At 32.2% G+C, this 10,412-nt stretch overlaps 1 pseudogene across 1 annotated transcript; it reads right to left on the reverse strand.

The window, feature by feature from the left end:
- Nucleotides 1–618: 618 nt before the first annotated feature.
- On the reverse strand, nucleotides 619–9,180 carry LOC143575844 (serine carboxypeptidase-like 40; annotated as a pseudogene). The gene is made up of 8 exons (XR_013142841.1): nucleotides 8,623–9,180; nucleotides 3,346–3,453; nucleotides 2,987–3,259; nucleotides 2,160–2,420; nucleotides 1,315–1,432; nucleotides 1,145–1,238; nucleotides 958–1,063; nucleotides 619–891 (listed from the first exon to the last, which is right to left on the reverse strand). The product of XR_013142841.1 is annotated as a serine carboxypeptidase-like 40 (transcript).
- Nucleotides 9,181–10,412: the final 1,232 nt, after the last annotated feature.

Below are 10,412 nucleotides of genomic sequence, written 5' to 3' on the forward strand. Positions count from 1 at the left end.
ACGACTCCAAGGTTTTTGGTATTTTGGTGAAGATAAGAGACGTGCCAAAGATCGATTCATTCTCTTGTTGGTGATACCTCTTACTCATTACTCTTTTGTAGTTTTGATTTCATATACTTGATGTTAGTTTGTACCAAGAATATGATGATTTGTGTATGCCTCTAGTTTTACCTAGAGAATAACTTTTGTATTGCTCATTATTGGTGATAGTGGATTTAAAGCGGCTCTAGTAGTCCCGTGGTTTTTTTACTCTCGCGTTGAGAGGTTTTCCACGCTAAAATTTATTGTGTCACTTTTACTTTTAATTACCCTATTTGTTTGCATCCTCATTGGTTCATTCGGGTCGGGAAAAAGTTTAGTCAAACGAAGTTTAATTCCGTATTTTTGTTTACCGTTCGTGGCTAGGTGGTCGTTTTTCTCAACAATTACGAGCGAGGTTTCGGATGTTGAAGGCATTATTTTTAAAAATAGTTGAAGACGCCTGGTCAATGTCCGCCTCTAATCAATTCTCAACTTTTCACCAAAGTCTAACCAATATTTATTATGCACTAACATTATAAACAATACAAGACAATTGATACAATGCAAAACTTCTAAACATATTAGGTGTGTATCTCCACAAATTGTTCACTTTATATCACCAATTAATGATCAACAATAATCAAATTGACCTAATTACAACTTTAAGAAGCAATAAATCTGCATATTTCTAAAAGAATAGTGTGTATAATCAAATCAACGTCTTGAAGAATCCATTAGTGGCTTTCCTGACAGGAAATGACTAACAAGTGCAAGAGCTCTCTTTGGTTGGTAACTTGGCACCTGGTGGCTGGCACCTCGAACCGTCGCTAATGTTAGATCGCCTTTATAAACTTGTGCAAAGCCCGCGGCCTGTCATTTTAACTCAATGTTATTATTAACTACATTTATAACTTATTAGTTACACAAGTGTTTTACCTCTCCTTGATGAAACCAGGGATGCCATTTAGTTTTTACAGGAAGTTTCATGGAATCAATGGAATACTTGGTTGAGGTGATTGGTACTCTTCCATCGGTGTCTCCGCTGCAATACCAAAAAGGAATTCAATGCAACAAGTTAGCGACAACTTCGTGACAAAACGAACATAATTTCTTCGTGTTTTACCTGAATATCCAAACGCGAAGCTTGTATTTCATGAATTCCTTGAGGAGTGGAATAACTGTAGAGGAGCTGTCTAGCCAACCTTTAAGGACTTCACAGCATGATTTTGACATATATGGTTAAAAGATATTAGATATAGTGACCATTTAGTGACAAAATTTTGCACACAAACCTGCATGGTTCCCAGTCATAGTGGAGCTTGGTTACATTGGCATGGAGAGCCTCTTGAACATCTTGGCGGTTCATATAAGCATAGGTGTAGTAATCGCTACAAGGATCAATATTCTGCCACTGTATGCACCAAACATATATAACATTATAGCCACACCATAAGACAATTCTATTTCTATATGCTTCTTTTAAGATTTTTCATATTGGGCTTGAAAAGTTTGGGCCCAAGAAAAATGACACAATATAAGAATTTCAGTGAGAAACTTTGGACACATTTTTACTGTATTTTGGTTAACTAGAGTTTATTGATTATTATATATTTGGATTTAATACATTTGGATTTATATTTTGTGTTAAACCATTTAATAGTTCTTATGAATTACTTTTAATTGACTTTTCAGTATGGTTTCTGATTGGTTCGGTTCTGCTTTTGGTTTGTGCAAAACCAAAACCGACCCATCATATTGGTGTTTAGGGAAAAAAAAACTTTTGATGTTTAATTGGGTTAATATATTTCGGTTTGGTTACATCGGTTATTTCGGTTTCATGGGTACCCCTATTTACGACTGAAAATGTGTATGCAAAAACAATGGTGTGTAAATTCGTTGGCAATCATTTCGCAACCAACAGTTACTTGTGGTGATATTAGCTACCAATGTCGTCACAAATCTTGCAACTGGTTTACCGTCACCGTTTGGTGACAGGCGACCAAGTAGGTGGCCGGTCACTAGTTTGCAACCGCTCAAATTTCGTCGCAACTTTACAACCTTATTTGGTGGCAACTTTTCAGACACAAATGTTGATATGTTAGTGTGTTTGTGTAATGATGCATGAAGTAAGACCGTACCGATGTCTTCTTAGGTTTGGTAGTAAGATTGCCATCGAAACATAACGGGGCATAGATGTTGTAGATGTCAATAGCTTCAATGTTATAATCAGCATCATTCGTGGCGTCAATGCACGAATCTGATTGCGTTACTGCCTCTGGTGAAAAGTTACAATATTTACGGATTGTAAAAGCAGCTTCATCTGAGATTAACGCGTGTGAACCAAAGTAGTCATACATCCCGATTGTATCAGTCTCGTCATTAATTACTGCGTTCCCAATCTGCATAAGTCGCGTAAATTAAAAATGTAACAATATAGCGACGAATCCAACTTAGTGTACGTCGCTAACAGCCACCAAAACATAATAAAGTTTTAGCTACCGTTATTTATTTGGTGTTATTATATTATATTGTTAACAAACATAATTAAACAGATTACATTGTACTAAGTTACACCTATGAGTTTGATCATATAAGTTTCAAACCTTGAAAACACAATTATATACAAAAGAATTATTAATAAGTCCATAAGAAAATGATGGGATTTAGCTTTCTGGCAATATGGACATGTTCTTTGTTCCCTATATAAAGTCTTTTAGCAATCTAAGAATAAGAGCATATGACCACATAACATGCACTGTGGTCCTACCCTAAAAGGCTAAAATAGTGGTTTGGAACCAAATAGTATGTGGGGTGTTAGCACTCTAGGTACACCAATGATACACTTCTTGTCTACCTCCAATTTAGTGGTTGTACTTGATTGTTGAAAGGCCAAAAAGATCAAGATAGTCTTATTAATGTTGTGTACGTGAAAATAAGAGAACCAATGTGGAATCATAACACTTACAAGGATCCCTTTGAGATTGATTAGTGTTTTATTAGCTATTAAGTTGTGGTAGATGATGGTTTGCGAGAGCTGAGGTACATAATGTCCAGCATAGCTCTCTCCTGCCAAATAAAAATCTCGTCCTTTATACTCTGGAAATCGCTCTAGCCAATTCAACAAGAACACGTAGTTATCCGCAGCCGTCGATTTGTCCCCCATTTTTGTAGTCTGAGGATTTGTTAGAATATGAAAACCCTACTCCAACCGGCGACTCTAGAAACAAAACGTTTGCCGCTGAAATTTTACCAAATTTAACAACAATGTAAGCACGTGTAACCAAACTTTATGTGTACTAACAACAAAGAAAATTTTATTAATACCGCGATTCCAAGAAAATTTGTTTCGGTAAAGAGTTTTCCCATCACTATTGACTCGGAATGGTCCGAGCTCCTGCGTTGCTCCATAAGCGAGCGACGAACAGCCCAGCCCTAAATACACAATAAAATTGACTTCATATCGATCATATATATATACCTATTATTATTTATGTACAAGTGTGGTTAATAATAAACTAAAAGGTGATTCATATACACTTTAAAAAAAGTTAAACCAAAAATTAGTTGGTACTTGGTATAAAGCATGTAAACAAATCTATGTCAATATTATATATTGTAAAAAGATTATTATTTATGCATGTATGTTAGCATGTGCATGTAATGTGTGACACTTTGCCAACGAATATTATCAATATATTTTACAACACACGTAACATGCAAATGTGCAAGAGTCACAAGCATATGATATGCACATGTGACTTGTCATTCCATCATGCCATCAAATTGCTTTTAAAAAACATGAGCTGTTAACTATTTATTCATGTTGTGTATTTCTTATAAACCATGACAATTTTTTATTATCATAAAGCTTAATATATGTTAAAATTTAACCTAAATTATGAAATTTGCATCAGTACAAAGTAAGTAATATATTATAAGTTATTTATGTTATTAATCCAAACATCTTTTCATTTTATAAACTTATTAACTACATTTCCTACATGAAAATTTGAATAAGCTGGGACCACATGTTTCTTTGAGAAGCTAGTTCATAAACATAAAACCTTTTCATATCGGGATGTGTTATTCATACACCCTTTATAGGGTGTATATAAAAATAATATGTGTGTTAAGAGGGTGTGCGAATAACCAAAAATGGTGTGTGAATAACCATTGCCTTCATATCATGTAATTATAGAACTGCAGTTCATGACTGACTACTAAATATATTTTACCTATGGATACGATATCAACACAAAATTAATTTGAAAAAAGAAAAAAAATAACGTTTGTGTGTAGTGGTATAATCAGATTCATGAAACACAAAAGAAAGTTAGATTATAAGGTGAAATAACCATGAGTTAAATCAACATATACATATATTGATAAGATTTTTATAATTCCTAATAAAACTTGTTATCTAATATTTGTAGCATAGTGTCATGAAACGTTGAATTAATGTCAACCGTTAATTATTATATATATACTCATTTTCATTCTCCAACATTCTTAATCCTTCTTAATATTCTCACTATTTAGTTTATTTTCCTAACAGTTAGTAACTACCCCGAATACTTGATCAAGCTTTTCTAAATGAATTGTCAACCATTTATACTAATTATGACTCACTATAAAACATTATCAATGAGGAAACTTAAAATCATGATAAAAACTCTTTAAATCAAGTTTCAAACTTCGTACTACAAATTAAAAAGATTGATAACATAAAAGATCATGTAATGTTTACTAAAACAACTATTCACTTTTTCGGCGATTATCTTTGGTATGAATGGGTGATCACAAGTCGGCTTGTGGCCAACCCGCCCCAAAGAGTTTCTCCCAAAGGGCGTCACCCTTGGATCCTGGTCGGGTCCTCCCCACATCTTCGGAGAAACCTTCTCCCCTTATGCCACTTAACACCAGTTACACCGTCACAAGAGCTAAAATCCTCTAACATAATGCAGACATGATAGAACCCGCCGTGTGACTCAGATTTGAACTGGCAACCTCTTTGATGAAAGACTAGTCCTTTTCTTCATTGTCATATTAATTGGCGTAACCAATTGGGCTAGCCCAAAAGGTTAACTATCTACTTTTAATAATTACTATTTACCCATAGTTAAATCATTAAAAGGGTACAGTTAAAACCTAAAAGAGTTGTTCCATAATTATTTATATCAATTTCACACTCCAAAACTGTACGTTTTATGTGCAAATATTTTTGGTCTAAATAAACAAACTTTGTAAACGAATCTTAGAAAAAATAACACTTTATAATATAATAAATAATAATAAAATGGAGAGACACATAATTGATGGTAACATGCATGGTGGCGTGAGATGTGTAGAGACAACTATTGTGTGGGTTCATTTATTTACGACAGTTTGCTTGTATTATTATGCATGGTCATCAATATAAACACGATCACAAGCACCATCAAAAGATTCCTTTTAATAATTCTTAATAGTTTTTAATTAGTTAATTAAATTCCAGTTATTCAATAATAAAAATAAATTGTATTTAATATTACACTGAAAATACAAATTCAATAATACTTTCTGAGTTTCTGCTCTTTAGATTATATGTTTTTAGTATACTTTTCATGTCCAATATGATTCTAGAGAGGTGGCCTTCTCTCTCCCCCCCCCCCCCCCCTCTAGAGATATAATTATGGTTTTTATATCTGTATATAACCTTTGGATACCGACCATTCCAATACAATAGTTTTGATGTTGAACACACATGTTGTCTAGTGGTCTTATCAAATGTAAATATGTTGAGTTTGCAAGACTTTTAATTATAGGATTATGCATATGCCAGTAACGTATTGCAAATGGTTGCGTAGTTTAGTTTTAAGATTTTTATTTTTTTATTATATCTATGACCTTTTTCCACAAGTTCTTTTGAAATTCTACAATTTGTGTATTAAACATCACTAGACTAAAGGGCCTTCAATGAATATACATATAGAAGATTTTCAGTGTGAACTTATGGATGTTAATTACCTTTCCTTAAGTATGGACTTACATGCATAATTGCATATATATACATATCCAAGAACTCCCCCCCCCCCCCCCCCACACACACACACACCTCTCACAATGATATTATAAAAAGTAGTAGGTGTTTTTGAGCACGTCACGTCGCTGGGCCGGACATAATATATGAATCCAAACATGACTTGCGTGTTCGTTAATTTAGCTCACGTTTAAAAATTCACACCTTATAAAAAGAAAATTTAATAATCTTAACAACAATAGTAGCAATAATAATATATATATCTATATAAATAATAAGATAAGGAGAAGACATAATCATGTAAAAGATATATGAGGGATGGCGATGGTTGGTTGTTACAAGGAAAAATCTATATCATACAACTACTTCCGTGTACTAATATCCAAACATCTCTTCAATCAGTGCCTTGATGTCAAATATAAAGCACAAAAAAGTCTGTAGCTAATAACAATTATTGTATCAAAATTTACTATATACAAATTACAACGCTAAATATTATGGTGATGAGACTTTTTTTCCCTATGACGTGCTAAATATTACACTTCATAAGAATTGAATTATTAACATCTTATTTATACCTTAGCTACTACCATCCTACTAAAGTATGAATGACCTGGTGGTAAGACATCTAGCTTAGAAGTTTAGAGTTTAATTAAATCCTACACCAAAATAAATCGAGAGTTCAAATCCTACAACGTGAAAACGTAGACGGTAATAGTCTAATAGAAGTAGGTTAGAGTAGTTAAAAACCCTTGCAATGGAATTTTTTTATATTAAATAAGGGTTGAATTTTTTAAAAATATTTTTACATATTGAAACAATTCTTATAGTTTTTCTAGTTTTTTTTTTGTTATTTTTTACCAAATGTGAGGCTAGTCCAGTCCGGTAGAGACAACATATGCATTTTAAATAGGCTTCAGATTCAAATCAAACCTAGGTAAAACGGAAGTTTATAATTATTGATGTAAACTGTAGTGAAGATAATTAAAAGAGGGAGGGGGGGGAGAGAGAAAAACATGGTGTTTTAGTTTTGAGTTTAAAAAATAATATAAATCTATTAATAAAAATATAATAAATAATTAAAGTATATCTGCTTGAACATTCTTTGTATATTTATTAGCTAGCTAGCCATTTAAAATCAGAATTAAAAATGCTAAGTGATTGCTTGAGAAATGGGATTATCTTAACTTTTCTGTCAAGTTTCCTATCGGGTAGGCAGGTAATTGGTAATCTTATAAATAATCCAAAAATCGTTTTAAAAAACTCGAAAAAAATAGAAAATAAGATGTTAAACATGGAGTATATGTTGAAACATTTATCCTCATCCATTTTCTCTCCCTCAATATATATGTAATATGTGTATATCATGCATTCGAAGCTAGAAATTATTATATTCCTTTATCACATGTTTTCCTTGTATGATTCAAGTGTAATGTTGTATGATTGTCCATACATGCAATTATTTGTTTATTTTATAAATAAATATGTTGGTTGAGTAAATTTTATAAACTTTGTAGTTGTCTTGTCTTGCTCATCGTCTTCTTGAAGATGGCTTCGGAAATGAAGTTTCACTAAAATTATGGTGCTTTAAAATGTTTCAAGTTCATTAAACTTTTAAAATGCATAAATTATTCGATATTAATTTTTTTAATATTAAAAGGTCCTTTGACTCGAATTGATTGTATCAAAAAGTTTGTTTAACGTTTTGTCTTTCTAAAAGAATGAAGGTTAAAACTATTTTAGTATTCTAATTTATAATCATACTAATTTATAATCATACTTGTCAGGTAAATGTGAATGGGCTTTAATTTAACTGATATTGGATGGGAGATGAAGATTTGTGCTGAAGATTGTGAGGTTTCAAATTTGACTCCAACATTAACCGGGTTTTATCACAATGGGCTTAGTGTGACGGGTCTTTCCAGAACAGGAGATTGTGGGCTAGGACTACTTAATATTTTTCATGATTGCGAACATATAGGATCGTCTTTTGTTATCGGTTTACCCTATTTCTGGTGAATGAGTTATTGTATAATTGTTTATCTATATTTAGTAAAAATATACAGTAAATTCAAAGTACACTTGTGTCCAACCTTGACACCTCCGCTGGATAGGGAATATGATATCATATCACATGCTGCCGTATTTTTTGCTTTCAACTTGAAAAGTTTCTACACTTTTGTTTGTTTTTAATATTAAAAAAATGAAAAAATAAACTTATAAAGTAAATTAACATAACATTTCTAGCACTCTAAATATATATATAGATTTTATCCCCCGTGTTACACAAGAGTTGCTTTACATTATTTGTTTATAACATTTATATAAATTCTTTAGATTTTAATTTTATTTATTGTACGTAAGTTAATAATATACTTAGTACTTGATGACAAAAGGTTTTCATAAATAAATGAAATGTTATAATCCGGTTTAAAAGCTATTTGGGTTTTGTGAGACACATAACAATATATATTTTTTACTATAAATAATATACATATTTTTTTTAAAAAAATCATATATTGTATAAAAGTTAATAATATACTCGTATTCAAATTAAAACAAATAATCTTAAGCAGAATTACCTCCATTTAGCCACAGAAGAAGAGGCAAAGACTCCTTAGACTTCTCAGCTTCAACAAAGTAATAATAAAATGCTCGTCCCGCGGATTCGTTCACGGTAACATAGCCACCATACTGGTCGAACTTAACATACGGTTGGCCGGGAAGTTTGTCGATTTTATCACTCGCTTTTCTGCCATTTTGAGGAAGAACAACATTCGGCTTATGTAATCTTGTAGGTGGCTCGAAATGGCTCGTGTTTACGGTTGGATCTTTCGACAGCTTCGCCTTGTAGAGTCGAACCAGAGCATGAACTTGTTTGTTGGCGTAGGTTTCATAAACAAAGGTTGAAAGGTAGAGAGTGATGAAAAGGGCCAAAACAGTTTTATTCGCCATTGTAATTGTCTCTCTCTAGATTCTTGAGAGAGAGAGAGATTGGTTGAGCTAGTAATAGGGTGTTTTAAGGATTTGGATCCATAGTGTGTGGAGTTTATATGGTAACATATCGAGCATGGTGAAGGTCAAGTTGTACACTTGTGATATATACGTACATGTTGGTTTCAATAATTAGGGAATAAGTAATGTATTGTTTAATAAATCTTAAAATATATATAAACGAAACATTCTTCAATTCTCTCAAGCCATCAGATTGCTTTATTTGTAATAAAAGTTTCTTATGCATTTGACATGAATTCACGGGAATGGATCTTATCAAACCCAAATAGTCCTAAACCGGGTTATAACATCTTATTATATTAAAAATTAATCTTATTAAATATTTGGTATGAAAATCCTATAAAATATAAATATACTAAAAATTAATATCCAATTTTTTATTTTTTTAAAATAATATTATTTATAATTAAGAAACAACTTTATAGTAAAAAAACGAGTCATAGGTCTCATCAATCCCAGATAGCTTTTAAATCGAGTTATCGTGTCTCATTTATTTGTGAAACTCTTTCATCATCAAATCTTAAGTATATTATTAGTTTACTTACAATAAATAAAATTAAAATCCTAAATACGTATAAATATTATAAACGACTCATGTAAAACAACCCCATAATATGGGAGATAAAAGCTAGTATCTATATATAGTTTACTAAGTATTTTGTTAGGATAGTGGGGGTATGAGGGTATCCATCCCATGCTCCGAGCCAATCCATTTTTTTTTATTTTTTAATCCTCTCTTCCCGTCACATAAGCGTCATATAACACTTTCATCATTACATCTTAATCCATCTTTCAAGCGCATAATTGCTCATCTTTCATCAGTTTTAAATAATTAATATTAATATTATACAAAAATAAAAATTAAAGAATGTCGGCCATTGGAAATCTAAAATACAACGGGACGATCGGCATGACTACCCCGCTCAGAGAAAATTTTCTTCTGCCCCGAGGCATCTCCGGTATTGGGTCACCCGGAGGACACCCACATAGGGCACTCTGCCCCCTCCTCTTATAAGTATTTGATACATGTCTAAATAGTGGAAGAATAAAATGAGATTACCTTGAGTTGAAAGAATCGAAAAAACTACTATAAAATAATCAAAAGATGATTCATATGTGTTATATGCTAATTACGTGTTGTGAAAATATAATCATACATAGTTCTACAATTTCGTAACACCATAGACGAATCTTACATTGGCAGTGGGCATAGAGATTCTTTGTGCATAAGGAATGTCATGTCTTTTATACACCAATGCGTTTTTTGGTTCAACGTTGGTGGATGAGAGGAGAACTCCACAGTTAAGCATGTCCAAGAGAGAATAGTATCAGGATATGTGACTTTCCATAGATGACC

The sequence above is a fragment of the Bidens hawaiensis genome, unplaced genomic scaffold (assembly GCF_021521415.1).
Source record: "Bidens hawaiensis isolate Kalapana, Puna unplaced genomic scaffold, B.hawaiensis_p1.1 tig00027762_1, whole genome shotgun sequence".
In the NCBI taxonomy this organism is placed as follows: domain Eukaryota; kingdom Viridiplantae; phylum Streptophyta; class Magnoliopsida; order Asterales; family Asteraceae; genus Bidens; species Bidens hawaiensis.